Source organism: Carcharodon carcharias, chromosome 1 (genome assembly GCF_017639515.1).
Source record: "Carcharodon carcharias isolate sCarCar2 chromosome 1, sCarCar2.pri, whole genome shotgun sequence".
NCBI lineage: Eukaryota > Metazoa > Chordata > Chondrichthyes > Lamniformes > Lamnidae > Carcharodon > Carcharodon carcharias.
This window is the reverse complement of record NC_054467.1, coordinates 142,531,853-142,539,176: the sequence shown is the minus strand read 5'-3', so window position 1 is coordinate 142,539,176 and position 7,324 is coordinate 142,531,853.

Genomic DNA, 7,324 nt, shown 5'->3' with positions numbered 1-7,324 from the left:
TGGGTTCTCTCTCAGCTCTTTCTGTGTTCTCGGGTTCTCTCTCTGCTCTTTTTGTGTTCTCGGGTCGTTGTTCCTCTCACTGTATTTCCACCGAAGCTGTCGCTGTGTTTTCTGATCACCTCTGCCCTCACTGAGCACCAGCGCAAATGTGGTTGAATGCAATTCTGCTGCTGCAAATAGCACACATCACCCTCCTGGATGTCCAGTGTTGAGTTGCTAGGTCTATTCAAAATCTATCCCATTTAGCATGGTGGTAGTGCCACACAACACAATGGAGGGTATCCTCAATGTGAATACTGGACTTCGTCTCCTCAAGGATTGTGCAATAGTCACCTCTATCAATACAGTCATGGAAAGATGCATCTGCGACAAGTATTTTGGAGAGGACAAGATCAAGTATGATTTTCCCTCTTGTTTGTTCTTTCACCACCTGCTGCAGACCCAGTCTAGCAGCTATGGCCTTTAGAACTCATCCAGCTCGGTCAATAGTTGTGTTACCGAGTCACTCATGGTGATGGACATTGAAGTCCCCCGTCCCAAGTGCATTCTGTGCCCTTGGCACCCTCACTGCTTCCTCCAAGTAGTGTTCAATGTGGTGGAGTATTGATTCATCATCTGAGGAGGTGGGTGGGGTTGGGGGGGTGCAGTAGGTGGTAACCAGCAGGAGGTTTCCTTGCCCATGTTTGACCTGGTGCCATGAGACTTCATGGGGTCCAGAGTCGATGTTCAGAACTCCCAGGGCAACTCCCTTCCCACTGTATACCACTGTGCCGCCACCTCTGCTGGGTCTGTCCTGTCACTGAGAAAGGACATTCCCAGGGATGGTGATGGTGGTTTCTGGGACATTGTCTGTAAGGCATGATTCGGTGAGCATGATCATGTCAGGCTGTTGCTTGACTAATCTCTGGGACATCTGTCCCAATTTTAACACAAGCCCCATATGTTAGTAAGGAGGACTTTGTAGTATCGACAGGTCTGAGATTGCCATTGTTGTTTCTGGTGCCTAGGTCGATGTAGGGTGCTCTGCCCAGTTTCATTCCGTTTAGACATCATAGCAGTTTGATACAGCTGAGTGGATTGCAAGGCCATTTCAGAGGGCATTTAAGAGTCAATCACATTGCTGTGGATCTGGAGTCACATGTAGGCCAGACCAGGTAAGGATGACAGATTTCCTTCCATAAAGGACATTAGTGAACCAGACGGGTTTTATGACATCTGTTGTCGCTGTCTCCAACACCTGATCCTGCTTACTTGTGATGTCTGCTTTGCCATGTGACAACTTTGCTAACTCCTTTGGATGCCCCAGCATACATACCTGCTGAGGTATTTGCCAGACCCGCTATTAGGGTCAAGTTTAGTGAAGAGGACGCTGTTGGCCAGTTTTGCCAAGCTGTCATCTACTGACGCCATAGGATGGATTTCCCTCTAGACTGTGTTGTTTAATTGCATGAGGTCTACGCAAAGCCTGAGTTGACCATTCAGTTTGAGGACTGTTACGAGTCCCGAACACTACCAAGTTGGCTCTGTGATGGATGATTATGATACTTCTATGTAATGTTCTGTCAAATTCATTTTTAACTTTTCGTACCCCCTTCATCCTGAAGCAACATAACATGGTATTCATGCTTGAGATTGCCAAGCTGTGAGAATTCTTGGCAGAATGCTGTCCCGTTATAGGACTTTGTCCACTTTTTTCAGAATGTCCTGTTGCATGCACACATTTCTACTCAGTGAAAAAATGCTTTGATTGTGCGTAGAGAGCCTTTGCAATCTGTCGCACATTGCAGCGAAGGGAGGCTGTTATCTGACCTTTTACTTGAAGATTCATACCAGCTTGACCTTGCAGTTTAATGTTTGATGGTTGGATGGGAACCGTGTTGAGCCATTACAAATGGTGAGCCTGTATTGTAACACCAGCTCCAGTATCAAGCATGAAGTCACTTTGAAGCCTTTAAATTTCCAAAGACACTTACCAAAAGTTTTGTTCGTGATCCTTTACTTCTCTAAAGAAATCTGTGATGTAACTTCTTTGATAATTCTCAATTTTTTAAAATTTTCCATGTGTCATAGATATTGTGTTGCTTTCTTCCTTTACTAGAACTTTTAAATTTCCAGAACTGCTTGAAGTGTCCTGCCTTTCTTCATTGGAAACACTTTGCGCCCCCTGCTGGGCAATCTTGCCTTCTGTTCTGATTTTTTGCACCATAGCGTAAGCACCTCAAGATGGCTGCTGTCAGGTTTTCCACCCTATCGCCTGTTTTGACTGACTTTTGAGTAGACAGGACTACCGTCTTTAGGTCTAGCCAACTAGCTGACATGTCTAAAGTTTGTCGATGGATTTTAGGCAGATTTTGCTCCTTAAGTTCGCTCTGCCTATTATATTGAAGCACTTGATCAGGTGTTAGGTTGTCTTTTGTCTGCAAAAAATCTGACAGCTGTTCATCATGGATACCGATGACAGTGTGGTCGCAAATAAGTTCATCTTCCAATGCACCAAGTCTGCAACAACTGGCTAACCTATACTGGCCAGTAAGAAATGATTTAGCAGATTCCCCTGATCTTTGAGATCTTTGATTGAATCATGCTCATTCGATTATGAGGTTCCATTTCGGACTAAAATACATATTGAATGCATTAAGGACAGTTTCAAAGTCTGCAGTGGTCCCTTCTACCCACAGTCTCAAGAGGACATTGTGGCGATTGGCCTCACCAATGCAGAGGAATGAACTAACCTGGAGTCTCTGCTCTTTGGAATGCAAACCTTATGCTGCTCCGTACCTTAAGAAGTGTTTTTTTTCTACAATTCCCAATGTTGGCCCCCTCTGTGGACATTCAAAGTTTTCAAACAGCTGTGGAAGGGGCAGTGACTGCTCGACTGGTGCTGACATCGCTACCGATTCTTAGTGTGCCTCCCCCTAAGCTAAATGTTCAGGCCTTTGCTATTAACAGTTCTTCTTCCAGTTTCTCACTGTGGGTGTTCTGTTGATGACACCAAATCATTGTTAAGTTGGTGTCAATCAGATCCTGTTGACTTCATAAGACCAACCAGCATGGACACATGAGGCATGGAAGCTTCCGCCAGGGTTAAAATTGGAGACTGAGTATGAAATGGAAACACTGTATTTTAACTGCTCATCTGCGCTGTTCTCAGTGAAAGGGGACAGTTAAAATTATCTCTCCCGCTCCTGCCCCAGCCACCCCTTCCAGGCACTTAGACTGGATTTTTCTGCCTGTTGCCAATGGTGAGCATTTCAGACATGGTCTCATTGGTGAGAGCACCTGACATTGGCACAAATTTTGGTTTTTTGAGGCTATTAGCTCTTACAGTTGTATAAATTAATGAGAATAACTGGAAACTGTTTGTGGAGGGAATAGGGAAGATGAAGATAAAAAAATAAATCTATTACTCCACCTTGGGAGTTTTAGAAATCCAATATCTAAAATTACAAGATTCTGGGCGGGGTAAGAACCAAAACTGCTGCATTGTAAGCGAAATTTGTGTGATGACTCGATGGAGCAGGCGGGTTTCATAAAGAAACAGTAAAACTTTATTACGGAGACCTCAAGGATTGCTTACATGCTAGTCCCGATCTCTTGTCTGAAAAACTCCGCCCCTCAGATTGCCCGCTCTAGGAGCTCACTGGCCAAAGCCCCCAAGTACATCATATGACCTGTGATTGACAGGAGGGAGGGACAATACGTGCAGTTACCAGTTTGTAAAGTGATTGGTAAATAGTATTACAAACACTAGATCAGAAGCACCTTTCATCTCTAAGTACTAGGTGTTACATTTTTGCCCTGTGTCAGTCATATTGCTTCAATAAATTTGCTAAATTACAGTGAGGGATGATTTTTTTTCCATGATTAACAGCTCCAAGCAAAACAAAGAACAGAAACTCCACCTAGTGGATGTAGTGCTGTACTTGAATTTTTTTCTCCTTTTAATGTGTAATATAATCGCTTTCCTGGGCTCGCAATTCAACCCAGGTGATAGTTCACAGCCCTACTTCCATCATAAATGTACCGGTGACCACTTTTCACACAGGCTTCACAGTGTAAGGCGACTGGAGTTCGCACAGATGTACATTCCCTACGCGCGCTCAAGGAATTTAGAAGGGCAAGATTGTGATGTCACAGACATCAAAGGGGCTAATGCAACACACAAACACTAAAATCAGCCTAGAAACGTGCAAGGAATGCCTCCCCCAATCATTCCTGAAACTCCCAAACTTCCTCAGGGTGCCAATCAGAGTCAGATTGCTACTCTGCTCCTACTTTTTTACCTTGAAATATTTCCGATCCTTCCTCGCCTGACCTTCCGACTCAGGCTGGGTGAGAACTGTGCAGGGCAGCACATTCCCAGCGCTTCTGTCAAAGACTTCAGAATCGGACATGAGGAGGCCACGCCCCCTTTTTTATGGCACTGGCTATCGTAAATCAGGTAAGAGTAAAGGTCCAGCCACGTTCAAGCCAGCGAGAAGGAATGTTTGTCATGTAAGAAGTTAGAATTTGGGTAGAGGTGGGGGGGCTTGGATGGGCACTCGGCAGTGGGAGGGGTGGGGGGGGGTGTGCCGGACAGTCGGGGGGATGGATCGACAGTCAAGGAGCGAGCCAGACAGTCGGCGGGGGTAGGGAAAATGGTGGGGGAGTCATTTGGGGGTTGTCGGTGGGGGGTTAGGGTTGGGCAGTTAGCTGGAGGGGAATTTTCAGTTCGGGCCTAGGGGGGTGGGGGTCAGGCGTTGGGGGAAGTCTTGTGAGGGGGTTGTGTCTGGTGACGAAGGGGTTAGTTGAGTAGGAGGAGTCCCCTGAGAGTTCAGATGGAGGAAGTCCAATGGAAAGGGAGACTCATGGGGGCTGTGGGAGGCCCACAGGGGTGGGGATTGTTGGGGAGTGGGAGAGTCCTGTGGAAGTATAGTCGGGGTTTGGGTGGGGGGGAGTCCCGGCGGGAGTCCCTGCGGATTCGGGCACATGGGGAAGTCCCATCAGGAGTTGTGTGGGTCCGCACAATAGTTACCCAGAAGCTAGAAGTGGTTTTAATTCTTCTAACTTTTTCTGTAACCCAGTTGGAACCATCCAAGGTTTGCAATTTGAATCACATTCTTCGGATCGTTCGTTCCCAGTGCAGGGCAAATGCCCATAGGAAGTTTGCACTTCCGGGGTAATTGCCGTGCAATCCTTACATGGGAACATCTGGTGGTGCCCCACCCCCAACTCCGCGCCCCCCAACCCCCCAAGTTACACTGACTTGGAGCTCAGAAGTTATGACTCGATAAGTCTTAGGAAGCAAGATGAGCCCTGTTAAGAGACTATTGAAAGAAGCATTAAAAGTTGTGACTGAGGTGCATTTGACTCACTTATGCTTGAGCAATGTTGGTGATGCACTGTGCTGAGCTGTTGGACAAGTTTGGAGGCTTTTGCTGACCACCAAGACTGAGAGAATTATATTACCTTGCATTGCTACGGGGGCAGCACCATCACCTGGTCCATCTCTGCCTCTTTCTTTCCCTTGGCATTTCAATCTCCATATTTGGAGATAGGCTATCAACTAATATTCATCACAAACCCCCAAACTCCCACAGCTACCTCGACTACACTTCCTCACACCCTGCTTCCCGTAAGGACTCCATTCCATTCTCCCATTTTGCAGTCTCATCACATTTGTCCTGATGAACTGTCTCCAAGTGCCGCATGGTTAATTAGCCTTGTTTAGAAGCTTTTTAAGCCTTTTTTAAAGTTTGCTCACCCTTCCTTGATCATCGTTAGGTTCTTTGATTCTGCTTTTTGATTGGGATTTTCAAAAACCTCCGCATACAATGGTGGACTCTTTCGTGAGCTGCATAGTTGATTTCTTCTCTCCTCCCAAGCCCCACATTTATTTTGGAACTTTTCTGGCGATTTCCAACTGTTTCATCGAAGTCTTCTATCTTGATATGATTTTTTTCAGGTCAGACTGCAGAACTTGCCATTTTCACTTTCTGGGGATTTCAGAATCCTCCACCTGCTGCCACTATGTTGTATGCTGTTGTGGTTGTCTAAGAGGTTCAGAGGCATGGAGTCTGAACAGTAACTATTTGTTGTAGAACATGAGAATGTACAGCTATACAAGACAAGAGGCTTCTTCAATCCAAACCATGAGCTATGTGATTCCCTTTACATCATCATTTAGGTGGTACTGTTTCCCCAGTCCCATATTAAACCTTTCATTCCTGAACTCTAACACTACAGTCTGAAAAAGGCCTTTGCAGTGACTGTGAAGATCGCTGTCGCCCTTTCTTTCTGTGTAACAGGAATCTTCCAGGAGGAAGCAGCCAACTTTATCCATGTGTTGCAGTTCACCATCCACAGAAGTATCAGAGAAATTTCAGAGGTGCTCTACATCCAGGACGAAAGGGAATGTGTATGAATAAACTTGATGTACCGGACAGGTTTCTTATTTGAAACAGATAACTTTATTACAGAGCTCTTTTTGAAGCTACATGCTTGAACCAAGTCCATGACTAGAAAGCTCCACCCCTAAGATTGCCCGCGCTTAGGGCTGATTTGTCAGTACAATGATTAAAAATGAAATCTCTGAGGTGGTTTTGAGCTTTGCTATGGATTTCGTGATTCAATTTCTGATTACTCTGGTTCTTCTCTACCTTTCCCTTTAAGTTTGGAAACACCAGATTTAACCTTGTATGAAGGCAGTGTTTCATCAGTAATTCAGATGGTGTTGAACCTGTAGTTGCATGAGGAGTCGTATGATAATTGAGAAGAAAATGTGAAAATCGAATTTCTAAAGTACCTTTGGATAACTTGTTCATTCCAGGTTTGAAAGTTTACACTGCTTTTTCAGCTAACCCATTAAGTGAGGGATGATACTGTGCTGTTTTAATATGCTTAATTCCATTTAACTCATGAACCTCTAATATTCTGAACTAGTGAAGACAGTACCGTTATCTGAAACAATGACTTCCAGTAGGCCATGTATACTAAAACATTGGCACAGGTTTTCAATAGTTACATTCGATATCGGTGAACTAACTTCATACACATCCATCCACTTAGAATGTGATTTGATGATCAATAATAACATGGTACCTTAAAATAAACCTACATAGTCTATATGTAATCTAGCCCAGGGTTGACCAGGCCACTCCCACGGATGCAGTGGAGCTGAAACAGGCAACTTCTGTTATTGCTGACACTGGAGATAGTGTCTGACCATGCTTTCAATGTCAGTGTCAATGCCTGGCCGCCCAGACATAGCTTCGCACAAATATTTTAATCTTCGAAATGCCTGGATGTGCACGGTGATGCTCTGTCAGGAGTAGTTCTCTTCTTT